Here is an 18,531-nt window from a genome sequence, read left to right as displayed (position 1 = left end):
CGTCGTATCTCCCATACCTGACCTGCTCCAGGAAGGCAAGGTCCTTCTGTGAGATCCATGCTTACACAGCCACCCTTAGTGAGCCAGGAAGGGTGCTGCTGTGGCTTCCAGAGCCCAACACCCATTGCTCCACACCCTTGGAGAAGCAAGATTCCCTAAGGTGAACGCACCACAGTCCAGGGACTGGATGGGTTTATATACGGTTAACCTCTTAATGATCGGGTGGTTGAGGAGTGTTGTTTTTTCTCTGCCCAGAGAACTGCCCAGAGAGGTACAGGAAGTTCCTGCTGCCGGTATCCCTCAGGCAGCTTGGATCCTTGTTCTCCTCAGGATAAAGGTCTAAGAGATATAAAGAGAGATCAAAGTGGATAAAGGCACCAGTCACTCAAACTTGGTAATGCCGTGGGATCCCATTGTTTGTGTTCATTGCCCTCTCTCTGAGGGAAGCTAAGCCAGCAAACCTTGGCTCAGGACATACATACAGTGACAGCTTCCAGGAAGAAGGGGCAACCAGCTTAACTTCAGGGGGCAAAAGGTGCAGAAAGCCGCCTGGAGCCCTCTTTCTCCACCCCTTCCTTGCACAGACAAGAAGAAGCTGAATCCATTTCAGCACATCTGGCATGATGTGGCGGATTAAGATATGGCCCCCTTGCCAGACCAGCTTCCTGAAGGCCCTGCTCAGCCTGTCCCTCTCTGCCCCTCCCCCAACAGGTCGTGACTCCTCCTCTCAGGTACCTCCCATTCTCTCTGTCTTTATTTCTCCATCTGCATGCTGGTGGAGGGGAGCTAGGTCTCAGCAGCTATGATCCTTTTTTCAGTCTAAAAGGCTGCTGGCTCTGGACCCAATTAGTTAGGAGAAATCAATTACAGACAATGGCCGTGCCCCTCTGGCACCACTCCTCCAGACCGGGTTCCCATCCGCCTGTCACCCTCCACAACAACCACTTACAGAATTACCAAGGAGCCAGCAGCAGATCAAGACAGGAGGAAATGGCACCAGCCCATAGAACAAAATGGATTTGAACTTCAAATAGAATTCCAGCCTCTTCCCATGGGCAGATTCTTATCATTTGTATTTAAACCCACTGTGAAGGGGTGGCTGGAGGCTCTCTTCTGCTCCTGGTATTGAACAAGGTTGTCCTTGAACTTCTGATACTGCCTGCCTCCACTTCTAGAGTGTGAAATCACAGGTGTAATTACAGGCACTGCCAACCACATGGCTGCACAGAAAGAAATTCGCTGGGAACTGAGCAGGGGCAAAGGAGAAATGGGACAAACTGGCATAGCTGAGATTTGGGAAACCTGTGTTTTCTATTTTTATGTATTTTAGGCTGCTTACAGCAGAATAAAGCTGTACTTATTCATGAATTTGATAGTCAAAAAAGGGGGCTTTCAAAAGATGCCAAACTGTAACCCCTGGGGCAGCGAACCACCACTAGCCCCAACAGCTCACACTGGCTGTGGACAGCATGTCCCTGATTTGGGTCTGAAGGAAGGGAGAGGATTCCCCCTGTCTTTATTGGGGGGCTTGAGAGGAGGTGGTGGAGGGACAATGAGGAGACCTAGTGAGCAGGAGGTATTTCTGGGGCCTGGGACTTCTTGCACAATGAATGGGACAATGGCAGGTGACAACCCTGGGACAGCGCCTCCCAGTTCACAAGAAGTCATCTTAGTTCTATACCATACATTCTTCCTGCTCTCAAAAGAAGCCAGACGAGCGTAGGTTTGTGACCCTAGGGTCTGCACTCCCTCGCCAGACTAGGAAATGGAACTGCTGTGTTCAGCTCTGGTCTGCTCTTCTGGAAAATGGAAGTAAAAGGCTCACCAGTATCTTGGCAACACAGTAACAAAAGAGACCAGTGGGGAGCTGGTAGTTCCCACCAATGTTTTCAAGAGGACACCTTCCAGCAGGTACCCCGCCTCCTGGATAGCTCTTTGGGCATCAGAACTGAGGACCAGAGGTCCTTTAGGAAAACAATGCCTGCTTCCTTTAGCAATGGGCAGACCAACAAAAAGAAAGGAAATTGAAGCCAATACCAGGGCTTTCTGGAGTCTGTTCCAAGGCACCTGACTCAGCAGTGATGCATTGTGAAGAGAGACAGCTTATTCCCGCCCCCAGCCTTGCGAAGAAACCAGAGCACAGTGAAGGCTTCATTGGATGTTGGTCCATAGGGATAGTCTGGATGGGCAGCCTTGTCGGGGTCCTGGAGCAACAAAAGGCCCTCGATGGGGAGAGTAGCCTGCACACAGTAAGTACCAGTGGACCCTCCATGACAGGCCCCAGCACGATCAGAACTGGGGACTCGAGGGAGCCTAGCATTCCGTCCACAGTGCAGCGGTATGAATGACCCTAACAGCAGTGATTGTGCGCATCCTGTGTGCCTGCTACACGCTCCTTTACTGTGTGTACACCGTGTGCATCCTGTGTGCCTGCTACATGCTCCTTTATGAGGTGACTATAACCTCTTCTAAACTGAAGTTCAGCGAGATTGAGGAACTTGTCCCAGACCAAACAGCCAGAATATGGCAGGGGCTGTGGCTTGAATCTAGATTCCATTTTTTTTGTAGGATTTATTATCCTTTTATTTCTAAGTATATGTGCATGTCTGTTAGGGGTATGGGCATGTGCGAGTGCAGCTGCCCACTGAGTCCATGGGCCTTGGATCCCCTGAAGCAGGAGTTACAGGTGGTTGTGTGTTGACCAATGTGACTGCTAGGAATTTAACTCAAGCCCTCTGCAAGGGCAGCAAACACTCTAAGCCCTTGAGCCATCTCTCTGGGCCAGTGAATCCAGATTCTTAACCATTCTCTTTTAGAGCCTTCCTAGGGAAAGAAGAGGATTCCCGACAGGAGGGATGTGAGCTGGCTGGAAGGCAGTTGCTGAATCATCCCCTCCCACCAGCCCCACTGCAGGCAACATTAGCTTTACAGGAAGGGTCCAGCTGGGTCTGGCTGAGGGAATCTTGGCCAATCTAGGACTGCAGAGGTATCCCGAAATCAGTCAGTCCCTATCCCACCCCCAACAGCCTCTCTGACACATAGTAGGTGTTCAGCGATTGGTCCTGGGTGAACACATGGTCACGTGGTTTTTTCTAACATACAGCTCCACGGCGTCCAGCTTTTCCCTTCCAGCCACATTGAAAGACAAAATGAGACTCTCTAAATATTTGCATGATTGTAATCCATCTTGAAACTGAGATGTGTTTCCCCAAATTACCTCCTGTGTCTGGTTTCAAAGGTGCCACATTCTTAAAGTCTTTAGCTTCAAGACAGAACATGTCAGATTCTGACAGTGAAAATGAAAGGTATCCCGGGGTGCTTGAAAAGATAGTCGCTGAGCCGGACAGCTTACCCTCCCTAGAATGAGGCCTCAGTTAGAGCCATGCCCTCCTGTGTGCTGGGAGAGCTCCTGCATGGTGCCAGCCACTGTGCCTGTCATTCTGTTCATTAACCTGGGAATGGACTTAATAAATCTCATGACTATTGATGTTCTGATACCCAGGATATGAGTCTACTTACTCAAGGCCAAATCATGGGCTGGAGAGATGACTTAGTAGGTAAAGTGCTTGCCGTGCAAGCAAGAAGATCTGAGTTCAATCCCTGGAACCAAGCTTAAAAAGAAGGAGCAAGGTGGCATAAACTTATAATCTCTGAGGGACAGGCAGAGACAGGTCTTAACACCTAGCCAGCCTAGCATAATCAGACAACTCAGAACAGTGAGAGACCTTGTCTCAAAAGCAAAATAGAAAGCACCTGATTTCTGGCCTCCAGATGCATAGACACATACATGACCCTACACACACGCACACACACACACACACACAGAGTGGGGCAGGGGACGGAGACAGAGAGCCTACCACCACAGTACTGTTCTGTCCCTGGAGATGGGCTCATGGGTGAGTTTTGCATCCAAAATCAAAAGGGCATGTGTCAACAGGGCCCTACAGACAGCTCTTCTAGGCAGCATTGAGTCCAGCTGCAGGGATGACAGGAGTTGGGGATAGGAAGATGATTGTGAAATATAGGTCCTCAAGTGAGTGGATGCCCTGGGATTTTGGGTCTGAGAGAAGCTTAGATGGGGTGGGGTGTGAACATTAGGCCAGAAGCAGATACAATCAAAGATGTCCCTCTGTCTAGTTGCCACCTCTCTGGGGTGACCATCAATTTGACTTGGTTACAAATTGATCCCTAGGCTATATATCTTCACTAGGGGCAGTACCCTCTTCCATCCCAGGCCTGGCATGGAGAGAGTAGGAAGAGAAAGCTCTAAGTAGGCTTAGCATTGGTCTGGGAGGAAGCCTTGAAAGCAAAGCCAGAAGACCCATGTCTTCGTTGGCTTAGAGGTGGTCTCTATAGGGCGTACACCCAAGAGCAAGATGGGCTTGGCCCGCATTCTGATTACAACTGCCGTGTGTAGGAGCTTGGGGAAGGACTTGGCCTCTGAGAGTCTCAGCCTTCTTGGCTGTGTTCAGTGCTGCAGAGCATAGTGAAATTGAGCAAATGGTCATAGTGGCCAGAAGGCACTGCTGTTTATGCATGGTCCAGTTGTTGGTATAAAAGCCACTGTACCCTCTTACCTTCTGCCATACCTGCCAAAGTTCCTGTTATAGAAACTTCAATACCATCTAGTTCAGTGTCCCAAAATGCTTGGGAGGAGAGGATTGTACAGCATGGGAATAACTTAGGACACATCCCTCCACCCCATCTTCTCCAGGGACACTTTGCCTGAGAGTCTACAATAAGTCACATATAGTAACAACGGGTGCACTGAAGATAAGCAAGGGCCCAGTGGCTGTAGTGAGGAAGGACGTTAAGTGGCCGTCTACGTCTCAGAGATTTGTGTCTAAAAGTGGTAATTCCTCCTCTAAGATAGAACCTAAGGTACAGATAGACACCATCTTTCCTCAAGAATTAATAATGTTCCCTAAGAGAAACAGCCCCATCTCCAGACATCCCACAGGGCCAGCTGGACCACTCTCTCCTTGACCCTCTGGGAGGCCTCCTAGCTGGTCCTGCGGGATTCATTCTTCATTGGTGGCTGGGTGCCTGCCGTGAGTGAGCAACTTTCTAATATTCAGCTTTTGTTTCTACTCCAGGGAAGTAAGGGAAGCAGGACACCCTCTTTTTTCAGACAAGGAAATTAAGGAATTGAGACGTGAAATGGCTCCCCCATATAGACTTTGCTTGGTTGTGTTTCCCTCAAACAAGTGGCTGATAGATGATAAAGAGGAGATAGGCCAAACTGGGACCTGTAGGGCCAGGTGCATGTCTACCTGTAGAGCTCCCAATGGGACAGAGTCTGTCTGTCTGAGCTTCCCTCGGGGGCTGGAATCAAAGATGGGTTGGCCTGGAAAATGGTACCTACTATCCTGGCAGTGAGAGGGTCCAGGACTAAGAGGAGAAAGCACTAAGGGAAGAGCACCCACCTCAGGGTGCCAAAGCCGTCAGGGTACCCAGGTATACCTGCACACCAGACACACAGGGAGGAGATACGTAGGCTCTGTCTCAAACATTTGGGGGTATGTGTAGACCACAAGCATTGTAGTCTATCCAAAATGCAAATCTCACCAGCTGGCTTCTGCTTTACCTCACAGCCTCCCTCCCACCCTGCTGTTACAAGCTTAGGGCGAGCTTGGTACTCAAATGTATTCTTCTTCTCACCCAAGAACCAAGTAGGAATGCAGAAACATTTCGAAGGGCGACTCCTGGTACCACCAGATAAGAGAATGGGGGTACAGACTGGAGTCCTGGTGAATGACTCTGCCCTGTCTCTGGCACGTGACCCTGGCAGAATACCTCTTCTACGCTCACCACAGCTTCTCTCGGATCTTTGGGATGATCAGCTCTACAGGACAGACAGAAGCATTACCAGGGTTGCCGTGCGGTACCTACCAATACCAACTGAATAGTAATAAGAGAGAGGTTGAACTATCTTTGTGACCCAAGGCTGGTCAATATTCTTTCTAGGTCTGGTGCTCTGGTGGTGGGAGAGACAGAAAGAGAGAGAGAGAGAGAGAGAGAGAGAGAGAGAGAGAGAGAGAGAGAGAGAGAAGCAGTAGTAAATTTGGTTTAGATACATAATCCCATTTAAAATTACTTGACAATGAACTTCTCCCTGAAGTACATTTCTGTGACTGTGGCATCATGGGATGAGCAGTCACTTCCATCCTGCTAGGTTAGCACAAGCATACACACAGTGGAGGTGCCCAAAGGTCCAGACCCACACAGGTAACAACTGCTCCTCAGGCTCATAGAAGACCTGCCACCAGCTCATGAGCCAGCCTCAGTCAGGCTCTTTGTCAGTTGGGTGGCAGTCCTATATCAGTCTGAGCATCTATGGGGGTGCAGATCCCTAGAATAGCCCTCAATGCTGCATTTCTGACTCGAAACGGAGCATCTTATTGGGTCATGATAAGGGAAAAGGGAGCATGGTGGAGGTCACTCCCTTGAACAAGATTCCAGGATGGAATCTAGAGCGAGCCTGCCTCTGACTTGGAGAGTCTGCTCAGGATGCTTCCCAGATCCTGGAGTTGCTGGGGTTTGAAGTATGGCTATGCCCAAAGCTCTGAGACTAAGCCATCAGATTTAAAGCCCAGATTGGCCACTTTCCAACAGGGAGTCCTCAGCAAGTTTCTGAGCCCTTAGGGGGTCCTGTGCCTTATTTGAATAGTAAGGATGAAGGCAGCCAAACCTCACTTGAGTTGTAGAAATGATAGAGCTGGGACTTGTCACCAGGATGGTTTCATGTCATCTTCCATCCAGGATCCCAGGCTGACCAGTACAGCAAGAAATGTTTCCTTCCCAGGTGCAGGCATTCTTTGAAAGTTAACACAAACACACAGCACACACACATTCACACACACACATACACACCACATCTATAGGTATACTGATATATACACATACAACCACAGACTCACATGCAAGCATACTAGTATCCAGTGACTCATATATATACACTCCCATACATGTGTAATAGCAATCATGGTCTCGCTGACATACACAGATACCTAACCTTGCTGACTTACAAACTCAGATTCCCATGGATTCACAAACACATGCCACATGCACGGTAAAATACATGGACACAGAAGACTCACTGATATTCAGACACACTGAATGTACATGTCACATCTAACACAGATACATTGATACCCACAGACTCAGGAACACAGAGGTGTACACACACACACACACACCACTGAGGTTCAGACACCTCACTTCCATACATAGAGACTTCCATACCCAATGGCTTAAGAGGGGGCTAGCCATGAGTTATTGGATGTTGCTACTGAGCCAAGATCAGAGTTTACACGCGTGGACACTTACCACATCCCTGAACCCACTCCATCTCAGTCAGCATCCCAAGCTGAGCCCAGGATCTGAGAAGTACTTAGCCTTACACACTTATAACACTAGCAACACTGGGGACACCATGGCTTGGGCTCATGACCTTCTCAAAATGTTCCAGTGTCAAAGGGCTGTAAAGGAACCACCCTGCGTCGTGAAACAGAACACATCCCAGGCCTCACTCATTGCCCTGAGCCACTCTCCATCTGGAAAAACTTTGAAGCTAGCATTTAAATGTCAGCTGTCAGAAGCCCATCAGCCCTTCAGCTGTGGGCCTCAAGCCCTAGGAACCAGAGGGCGGGGATCAATGGCAGAACCAGAGGCTGCCCTTGGCTCCTCAGCGGTTCTTCCCTGCCCAGACATGCCCTGCCTAGACTCCACCCTATAAGGTGGTCCTGGGCCACAGCACAGCAGGTAGCTCCGAACAACCTCTGTAGTCTGGACCTTCAGCGTTCCCTAAAGTCAGGCCTGTGACCCCTAAGGCTCCCAGCCAGAGGAACTGAACCCTGGCATATGGAGGCTAGTGTAGAAAGTGGGGAGGGGGGGAGGTCTAATCTTCAGAAGCACTGTAAGATAAGAGGGAATACAGGGTTTCATGTGTAGTATCAGAAGGTCTAGGTGTTTGTGGCAAGGTAGGCAGGCCTGAGACCCAGGATCCAGTGGGGCTAAGAGGAACCAGGCTGAGGACCCCACTCAGCAGGAACTGCCACAGACTATAAACAGGGGCTCCACTCAGGGCTCTCCAAGGAGCAGCCAGCAGGGTACCTACCTGACTTAGCTGCCACTGTCTAGCTCCTCTACCCCTGCTATCCACTCAGCATCTACTGAGACCCTCATCACATGGGGACATCTCCCATTGCCCCCATCCTTGTGTCTAAGAGGCCATCAAGTGCCCTGGACCACTGGTACCAGGAACTTTCCCTATATACATTCACTTCTCACCAGAAGATCCTGGGCTGAACCAGATGCTCTGTGAGTTATCGATCATATCTTGGAGGCCAGGAATGCAGGCAAGACAAAGCTAGACAGCTTGTCGCTACCCCACAGTGTAGGGGCCCCTGCTGGTGGGATCCTAAAACCGGCATCAAGAGTCATCTAATCAACTTCTGTCAGTGAGGACCTCAGTGGACCACTGACTTGGAGATGAGACCTCCCTGCAGCCTGCTTCCTCTAGCACGCAGTCACGTGGGCACAGCCAGCTTTCTTTAGGATGGACACTCGGGGCTTCCAAAGGGCATGTCCTGAGCAAGCCAGGGCCTAGCCTCTGAGCCTTACTGCTTCTGCTATGTTCTGTCCTGAGAGAGTTCGCCCAATCCAAGGGGAGCAGACATCAACACCAACTCAGTAGGAAGTGTCAAAGTATATGCCGACATATTTCTGAGTGATCCTTCACTCAGCAAACCTCCAGAGGGGCTATGCAGCCGTGGCCCACCTAACTCCTCGGCTCAGCTGCTTGCCTCCCAAAGGCTGGAAAAGCAAATCCATGTCTGGCTGTCTGCCTCCAGCCCTGCCCTCCCAAGCATTCCTCACCAATAGAGAGGTTCACAACAGCAGCAAAGCCAGTTGCTCTGGGACTCACAACAACCTCCCATAAAGCAGAAAGTAGGGTTTAACTACCGGAGGGGCAGCATTGGTTACTGTGCCTGCAGCGCCCTCTGCCTCTGCCCCAGCCACATTGCGCTCCAAATTCCTCCACTCTCTCCTGCTCTTTGTGTCTGCTAGTTTTCCAACCTAAAGTTCTTCTTCTTCTTCTTCTTCTTCTTCTTCTTCTTCTTCTTCTTCTTCTTCTTCTTCTTCTTCTTCTTCTTCTTCTTCTTCTCCTTCTCCTTCTCCTTCTCCTTCTCCTTCTCCTTCTCCTTCTCCTTCTTTCTTCTTTCTTCTTCTTCTTCCTCCTCCTCCTCCCTCCTCCTCCTCCTCCTTCTTCTTATCCTTTTCCTCCTCCTCCTTCTTCTTTTCTCTCCTCTTCCTGAAGAAACCTTAACAAACTCAACTCATATTCACCCTTCAAAACCCCACTGCAATATCACAGCCTCTGTGATGCCAGCCTCAGTACATGTATGAGCATAATACAGATGTAGGCTAAGGGTTCTTAATCTTGGCCGTATGCGAGGCTCAAGGAAGGCACTGGTCACTGTCCTAACTAACTCCATCTTGACTCTGGCTGGCTCTGTGTTTGCTTCTTTCACCTTTCCTCTTGAGTCACCTTGGTTTCCAGGGACAGAAGGACTCATCGATAAACAATGTAGATCTGATGTGACCTCAAGCAATGGTGAGCCTGCAGGACAGATGCCTCCCAAATAGGGGCAACTGTCAAAGCAGGCATTGTCTCCTGAGAAGCAGAGAGGGAGCCCCGCCCCCACCCCAAGCAGTGACAATCAGAAGACTTCTCCAGGCCACCTTGCCGCACCAGATAGACAGGAGGTGATGATCAACCAGATCCCACCGGCCAGCACGGCCTAATCATACAGACCTCTCACCCAGCTCTAAAGGTCACATTGGGGGTCACTTGGTCCCTTTAATATTCTTCCCCATGTGGCCACGTTGATTAAATCTCTCTGCTTGTCACCATCATGAACTCTGTAGTTGGCATACTGGGATAGGCAGCAGAGTCCAGCCTGTTAGGGCTGCAGGGGGCAGGAGTTTTGCTCTAAAAATTTGGTAAGAAAGAAGGTTTTTTAATTTTTTTTAATTTTTATACATATGTATGATTGCTTACACACACACACACACGTGTGTGTGTGTGTGTGTATGTATATATATATATATATATATATATATATATATATATATATATATACCTTAAGTGCCCACAGAGGCCAGAAGATGGCATTGGCCCTCCTGGAACTGAAGTTATAGGTGGTTGTGAGCTGCCATGTAGGTGCTGGGAACCAAACCCAGGTCCCCTACAAAAGCAATAAGCTCTCTTACTGAGCCATCTCTCCAGTCTCAGTCAGCAAGATGTAACACATGCTGGTGACAAAGTGCCAATCTGTAACATTTTGATTTGTGACACAGGGACTGCCTCAGACTTGGCGACCTCAGAACTCCCTCGGAAGAGCCTATGCAGCTCAGGCTGAGAGGCCAGTGGTTCACAGTGTCACACAACGGAACCACCTAAGGAATTTCCAAGGTATGTACACCTTTCCCCAGGATCCCCAACTCAAGTCTGCCAGATCGGAAGTGATAGGAGTGAGGCCCAGCTCACAGCCTGGATGCCTTCTAAACCTCCCCGGTGTCCCAGCATGCTGCCAGGGTGGGGAAAACTGGACGGAATCCCAGTTCCCACACAAAAGCGTGCCATTCGGACACGTAACTCAGACCTCCATCTAATCTTCACACTGTAAATGACATTTATCCCAGTGTGAACGGGGTCACAAGCTTTTGCATTTCCTGAGAATGTCGCAAGAGAGTCTCTTGCTTCTAAAGCTATTAAATAAATGCGAAAGATGAGTAATTTAAAGATTGATTCCATGCACATAATAGATGCTCAGTAAGTACTCACTGGATGAATTAATTAATTGATCCGTAGACCTCTAATTCCAAATGACACAAAATACTTCCTTCCCTCGGAAGAATGCATCCTTGAAGGCAGGTTGGGGACCCAGCCTGAAGCAAAGACAAATCAATGGATCCATGAACAGCCTGCAAAGTCCCTCCCTCTCTTCAGCCTCTAGAAAAGAGAAAAAAACCTCACACATCACTTCTGCTAGAAGGAAGATGATGCTACAATTTTATTATGTAATTCATTAATCAGCTCCCCTAAGTAGTTATGCATTTTGGAGGCTTTTTCATTCACAGGGACCCAGAGGTCCCTAGCTGCATATTTACTGGAACTTCAGCCCCTGTCCAGTGCCACTGTAATACCCAGACTCAGTTTCCCCAAGGATTCCTAGAAGGATGTGCCCTCTGCTCTGAGACCAGAAAAAAAGAACCATAGTTCTCGTTCCTCTGGCATGGCCACTGGAACCTTGCCTTGCTCCAGCTGTGATTGCAACTGATCTGGAGCTCTGATTGCAAGATTCATCCTGCCTCATCCCTACCCCCTTTCCTGCAGCTGAAGCCCAGGGGAAGTAACCCCACATTGCGAGACTGAGGGTACTGGAGTCAGAAAGGGCAGGACTTCGGACCCAGCGTACCTCTTCTTAACTGTGTAATGAGGACCCATCAAGCTTGTGAGCCCCAACTCAGATGACATGAACAGCAGTGGCTGCCCCCAAAGGCCATTATTCTGTGAGAATGAAATGACGGCTATGGAGTCTAATGCCAGACCTCACTTAGAGAAAAGGTTTAGAATTTGACAGGCGATAACGCAGGCCAAGCCCTCGGGCCCAGGTCTGTCTTGCTGTCTGTGCTGCTCAGAATAAATGTCTTAGCTACTTTTCTCATTGCTGTGACAAAATGAATGACAGAAGCAGCATAAGGAGGGAAGTTTGTTTCCCAAGTGTAGCTCAATGATACAGCCCACCGTGGTGAGAATATGGGAGCAGGAGCAGGCAGCAGCTGGTCACTGTGCATCTGTAGTCAGACAACAGCGACGGGAACTGGTGCTCAGCTGGCTTTATCCTTCTTTAATTCAGTCCCAGACCCCAGTTCAAAGAACGGTGATGCTCACATTCAGGGCGAATCTTCACACCTTAATTAACTCGATCTAGAAACTTGCTCACAGACCAAACTAGAAATTTGTTTCCACGGTGACATTAAATCCCATCAAGCTGACAATCAAGATGAAACAGCAGAGGGAGTTGCTTGTCATGCCAGGCCCCAGGTTTTTGCATCTGGAAAGTAACAGCAGTTAAAGACCTCATCCGAAGATCATGGTCACGTGACTGCCCCTAGCCCCGGGGGGGGGGGGGATCAAGCTTGGTGACTGGCTTACACCACACAGTCAGTATGGCTGTCTCCATCCCCCGCCACCCCAGGATTCAAGCCAGTAACAAGTACTTATTACAGCAGCCAGGAGCAATGTTCCCTCTGGCAAGGGTGTGACCATGCTTGGGGGCTTACAGAGATTTAGAAACAGCTCTCTCCGCACAGACACAGGCCCCACAGAGCTCTGTACCAACTGTTTTCCTAGGCAATGGAAAAACATGTGATCTGGAGGAAGCCAGGTGTGAGAACAAGTGCCTGGCAGCCCTGGATCTGCCAAGGTGGAGCTGCACAGCCCATCTTGTGTTTTGCCTCCACTGGGGCTGGAAAGAAAGATGGATTCAAATTCCCAATTAGCATGGAGGTGACCTTTCTCCACTAACAACCTGAACCATCTCAACACCCAAACACATTGCTCCCCAAGAAGGAAAGCTGTCCAACACAAATTTGTTTTCCAGAAGCATCACAACCACCATTTTCCTCCCCGTTTCCCCTCCCAGGCCACAAAGCCACCTGTGGGTCCAAGATGAGTCAGAGTAGGACAGTTCCAGTTCAAACTGGAGATAAGACCCTTCCCCATCGTCACACAGAGGTCCTGGTGCAGACAAGCGAGAAGAGGGGACAGTCCTTCAACAGAGAGAACTCCTGTGTGTCACCACCTGCTCCTATGCCCTTGGAGACAGGTCTTTAAACACAGGCCAGAGGGCGGGCACCCTTGTCCCAGCCAGCCAAGGTAGTCAGTGGGAGCTTTCATCCTCAATTAGGACCTTGAGCAAAGCAGACATCTGGTGACTCGGGAACTTACTAGGCAGCCAACTGAGAGACTGGTGAGAGGGTTCAATGGGTAAAGTGTTTCCTATGAAAGCATGAGTGTCTGAGTTCAGATCCCCAGAACCCACGTAAAGGCCAGGTATAGCCACACAGGCTTGTAATACCAGAGCTAGCAAATGGAGAGATGGGAGAATCCCTAGGGCAAGTGAGCCAGCTCATCTCGCTGAATCCTTGAGCCAAGTTCACTAAGAGACCCTGTCTAACAAAAAAAGGTAGAGATCAATAAGAGAAGATAGCTGAAGTCAACTTCTGTGGTGGTTTGAAAGCAAATGGCCCCCGAAAAGAGGTGACACTTTTAGGAAGTGTGGCCTTGTTGGAGGAAGTGTGTCACTGTGGGGGTGGGCTTTGAGATCTCCTATGCTCAAGCTATGCCCAGTGTCACAGTTCACTTCCTGTTGGCTACAGATCATGATGTAGACCTCTCAGCTCCTTCTCCAGCACCATGTCTGCCTGCACTCCGCATGTCCTGCCATGATGATAATGGACTGAACCTCTGAACTGTAAGCCACTCAATTAAATGTTTTCCTTTATAAGAGTTGTTGGGGGCTGGAGAGATGGCTCAGAGGCTAAGAGCACTGGATGCTCTTCCAGAGGTCCTGAGTTCAATTCCCAGCAACCACATAGCTCACAACCATCTATAATGAGATCTGGTGCCTTCTTCTGGTGTTCAAGCATACATAATAAATAAAAAAAAATTAAAAAAAGTTGTCATGGTCTTAGTGTCTCCTCACATCAATAGAAACACTAATTAAGACAACTTTTGACCTACACACACAGGTCAGTGGGGAGTCAACTCAGTCTTAACCAAGTTTATAGGCATTCAGGGAAGAAAGTTTGGTAGTTCATGATGGAGGAAGGTCATTGGTTAAAAAATAAAGAAACTGCTTGACCCTCATAGGTTAGAACATAGGTGGGTGGAGTAAACCGAACAGAATGCTGGGAGGAAGAGGAAGTGAGCTCAGACTCGATAGCTCTGCTCTCTGGGGCAGATGCGATGAAGCTCCAACCCAGGATGGATGTAGGCTAGAATCTTCCCAGTAAGCGCACCTTGGGGTGATACACACATTATTAGAAATGGGCTAGTCCAGGTGTGAGAGTTAGCCGAGAAGAGGCTAGATATAATGGGCCAAGCAGTTTAAAAGAATACAGTTTGTGTGTTGTTATTTCTGGGCATAAGCTAGCCAGGCTACCAGGAGCTGGGGCGGCAGGAACACAGCCCGCAGCTCCTACTACAAGTTCATGTCTGGAGACTGGAGATGAGGGTTCCACCTGGTCGAGTCAAGACCATTGTCCAAGCTCTCTGTATCTGATGTGTAGGATAAAAGGACCTGGAGCCATTTCCCCACCTCACTGGGTATCCTGGATGCAAAGGTGCCATGAAATGAAAATGTTGGTATTCTTTGCAAACCCCAGCGTTCTGAGCAGGAATGAATCATCACTAACAGCTCTTCCTTTGGGCCATGGGGGAGGAATGAACTTGAACTTGCTGGGCTCTTCTGAGCAGGCCCAGTCTCTGCAGGAACTTCTGTTTCATCTCCCAAGTCTATGTAGACTTGATGCTTAATACACAACATTGGCTTGCTTCTTCTAATTAGTTGGCACATCAATGCATCTGGATGCTCCAAAGAGCTGACCTGACCCTATGGCTCTGTGCCCCTCTCCCACCCCCGAACCCCAACACGATTTCTCATTGCAGGGTAATGTGGAGCTTCTAACAGCTTCTCTTGTGAGGGTGAAAGGCTTCCCGTGTCATAATCAGGGATCTCGACTCATCTTCATGGGGTTAAGACATCGGTCTGATCTGGGCAGTGGTGGCGCATGTCTTTAATCCCAGCACTCAGGACCCAGAGGCAAGTGGATCTTTGTGAATTCAAGGCCAGCCTGGTCTACAGAGCAAGTTCCAGGAGTTCCAGGACAGGCTCCAAAGCTACACATAGAAACCCTATCTTGAAAAACAAAACAAACAAAATATTTGGGTTATCTAGAAGTAGAGCCTGAGACATGGATGTGGTGCCAGGGATCAATTGACAGATGGAGGGGTGAGGTCAGGAAGCAGGAGGAAGAAGGGAAGGGTATGGAAAGGAAAAACAATATAAATAACATAGCAAGCCTTCCCGGTATGGGTGGTAGGGTCCAGGTACGACGGAAGAAGCACAGGTGCCTCACTCCAGCCTGAGATTGGTCACGGGCCCTCCGGGCCCCTCATCTGTGACTGAGGATTCAGGGAAGCATGAACCTTCTAGCTTGTGCCAGCCAAGGGCAGTCACCTGGGGCAGCAGGAAAACCCCAAGTGACAAGGACTTTACTGACAGCCACTTGCACTTACATACCTGAGGTGGGATGCTGCCCACTGGTTAGCATCACAGATGAATTTCCATTCCGCTTCCATGGTAGACCCAACCCCAGAGAGACACATGTTGGCTCCCACCACCTGCTATACCCTTCATAGTTAAGAGCGTGGACCCTTCTGGAGGGCAGAGTTTTCAATTGCACAGCTTACACTTGGAGCTCACGTGGGGATGTGCTTCAGCTGTATGTGACTGACAGAGTCTAACACCCTGCATCTCTGTCTGTCATGACTTCCTCATAAGGACAGAAAGGACACGTGAGGGGAAGAGGAGAGTTAGTGAGAGTGAATGAATGCCCCAGATGCCCAGATTGTCCTGATATGAGGAAGGGCTTAACAGGCTAAAAAGGAGTGAACATGGTACAGCCAAGACAGAGTGACAGATAGAAGTGATGAGAAAGGAGTGGAAAAGCACCGTGGCCATCATCCAGGAGCTGGCTGAGTCCTGTGAGTGTGGCTCATTTTAAGTGTGTTGAGCGTAGAAAGCAGCAGAGCCATAGGTGCGTTTTTCATAGATCACATTGGCTTCTGGCTGTGTGGGCAAGGTGGGAGGCAAGAGAAAGGCCACTATCGGTGAGAGCGTGCTATGGTACCCATCCAGGTAAGGGGTCCCAGGAGTGCTGTGGGACAGTGGTCTTTTATCCTGTCACTTGTATTATTTTTAATAAAACGCTGATTGGCCAGTAGCCAGGTAGGAAGTATAAGTAGGGCGACCAGGCAGGAAGATTTTTAAATTTTTACTTTATTATTGTTATTTGTTCTTTTGAGGCAAGGCGTTTCCATATGTACTGGCTAGTTTTATGCTAGCTTGACACAAGCTAGAGTCATCTGAGAGGTGACTCTATTTTTCTCAATTGAGAAAAATGACACCATAAGATCAGGCTGCAGGCAAGGCTGATGGGTGCTTTCTTAATTTATTGATGGAGCATGGCCCAGCCCATTGTAGATGAGGACATCCTTGGGCTGGTGGTCCTGGGTTCTGTAAGAAGGCAGGCTGAGCAAGACTGTAAGCAGTGCTCCTCAAGGGCCTCTGCGTCTGATCCTGCCTCCAGGTTCCTGTCCTGCCTGAGTTCCTGCCCTCACTGCTTTTGACAATGAACTATTATATGGAACCGTGAGCAAAATAAACTCCTTCTTCCCCAAGTTATGTTTGCTATTGTGGTTTATCACAGCAATAGTAACCCCTAAGACACTATATAACCCAGACTAGCCTCCAATTTATAATCCTCCTAGCTCAGCACTCCCAGTGCTGGAATCGTATGCATGTGCCACCACATCTGGAATATTATTCATCTTTTAAAAAGAAAAACTAATAAAATGAATAGTCACGTTTCTTTCCAGGAGGAATCTGAGCTCCCAGTAATACAGAGATGGAAACACAGACAGGAAAGCAGATGTTGGCTGCTGATGTTGGAAGGTCCAGGTCTTCTACCGACACTGCTTGCCTTTTGGATGATTGTCAGAGCAGGCTCAGACTTTCAAGGTCATGGCTTCTTCTTCCAAAAGTTTCTACCATCATCACCACCACGATCATCATCCCTATCATTACCACTATCATTATCACCATCATAATCAACATAACCATCATCATCATCACCGCTATCATTGTCACCAGCGGCAGGAGCACCATCATCACCACTACCATTATCTTCATCAACCCTGCTCCTGGGCTCTCTCAGAGTCCACTCTACCTTGGTCTATCTCAGAACAGTTCTGGCACCTGAGTGGGTGGGACACCTCTCCTCTCAGCCTTCAGCCCTTCTCCCGAGCCACCTTCTCGTCTGTGAGGTTTCTTCTTCAAAATTAAACATGAAGACTCTGTTCAAAGAGCAGGAAGATTTTATCATCAGGGTCACTAAAATATAAAGCTTTCTCCTTTCTTTCTCTCCCTCCCCACTCTCTCCCCTGATTATACTTTTTTGCATCTGATATCATTTTAAGTAAAGAAAAAATGAAAAACTTGCATTAGTAGAACAAATATTGCCATCCATCATTATTATACTATGCCATGCAGTTTTACATGTGTATATGAGGACATTTACCTTGTATATGGAATCATCAGAACCACAGCTTGTATTTTATGGTTCGTACACGCAAATGTATTTACCAGAAGAGTGGAACGAGCAGCTCATCTGCTTACTGCTGTCTCTGCTGGATAAAATCATTCTACCAACATGCTGTCTTTGATTATTGGCAGGTCGAAGGGCTGCCAGTTTTTTAAGGGAAAGTATGGTTGACTCGTCTTGCCCTTCTCTTCTGTGCCATGATCCCTGTGCACTCAGAGAAACAGATTCAGAAGGACGTGAGGAGCTCTCTGAAGGTTATTTTCTGCCTTCCTTCTGCATTCGAAGCACATTCAGATCTAGGTGGCAAGGTGGCCTCTTGGAGCTCTCAGTGTCCATCCAATTATATGCAACAAGCATCCTTATATCTGCTGAGTGTGGCTGAGCTTCCAAACATCATGAGTCTACCAGAATTCTATGCTAGTGGTACTGGCAATGAAGAGATGATATACAAATGAGAAGGTTTTATGCAGATAAATCAGGAAGAAGCAGTACAGCTAAGTTGCACGAATCGGCTGCACTCATGTGCCTGCTCCATGGTCCCATCAGACCATTTACAAAGCACAGGTTCAAAGATAAGATTATTAAAATTGCAAGCTGATGGCAGGAGGAGGAGGCCATCCTGGGCATAGAGTCCTTTGTGATTGATTGCATGCGTGGCACACCCAGGATACCAGCCCTGCCTCTGCCAGGAAATGGACATGACATATTTATGCGTGGCCCGTCTCCCTGGACAATGGTTGTCCAACATGCAAGGCAAGTGCTGGAAATGCTTTGAAATCCCAACCTCTGGACCCCATGAGGCCTTCATGCTCTTCCAAGCCGGAAGAGTAAGCTGGGCTGTCCCCAGCGAAGCAAACCAGAGGAGTGGGCTTCATCGGCAGGAAGCTGGGCAGAGGCAAGCTGATTGTGATTCCCGATGAACTTGAATGACATGAAATACATTTTACTCACAAAAATCGGAACTGTGCTTAGTAACCAGCAAGCTCAAACCAGAACTCTGCCCTGAGCAGACACTGGGCTACAAATCAATGGTGCAAAATGGCTGTTTGCAGTCCACACCACCTGCATATG

Source organism: Chionomys nivalis, chromosome 8 (assembly GCF_950005125.1).
Source record: "Chionomys nivalis chromosome 8, mChiNiv1.1, whole genome shotgun sequence".
Taxonomy (NCBI): Eukaryota; Metazoa; Chordata; class Mammalia; order Rodentia; family Cricetidae; genus Chionomys; species Chionomys nivalis.
This window is presented reverse-complemented; position numbering follows the sequence as displayed.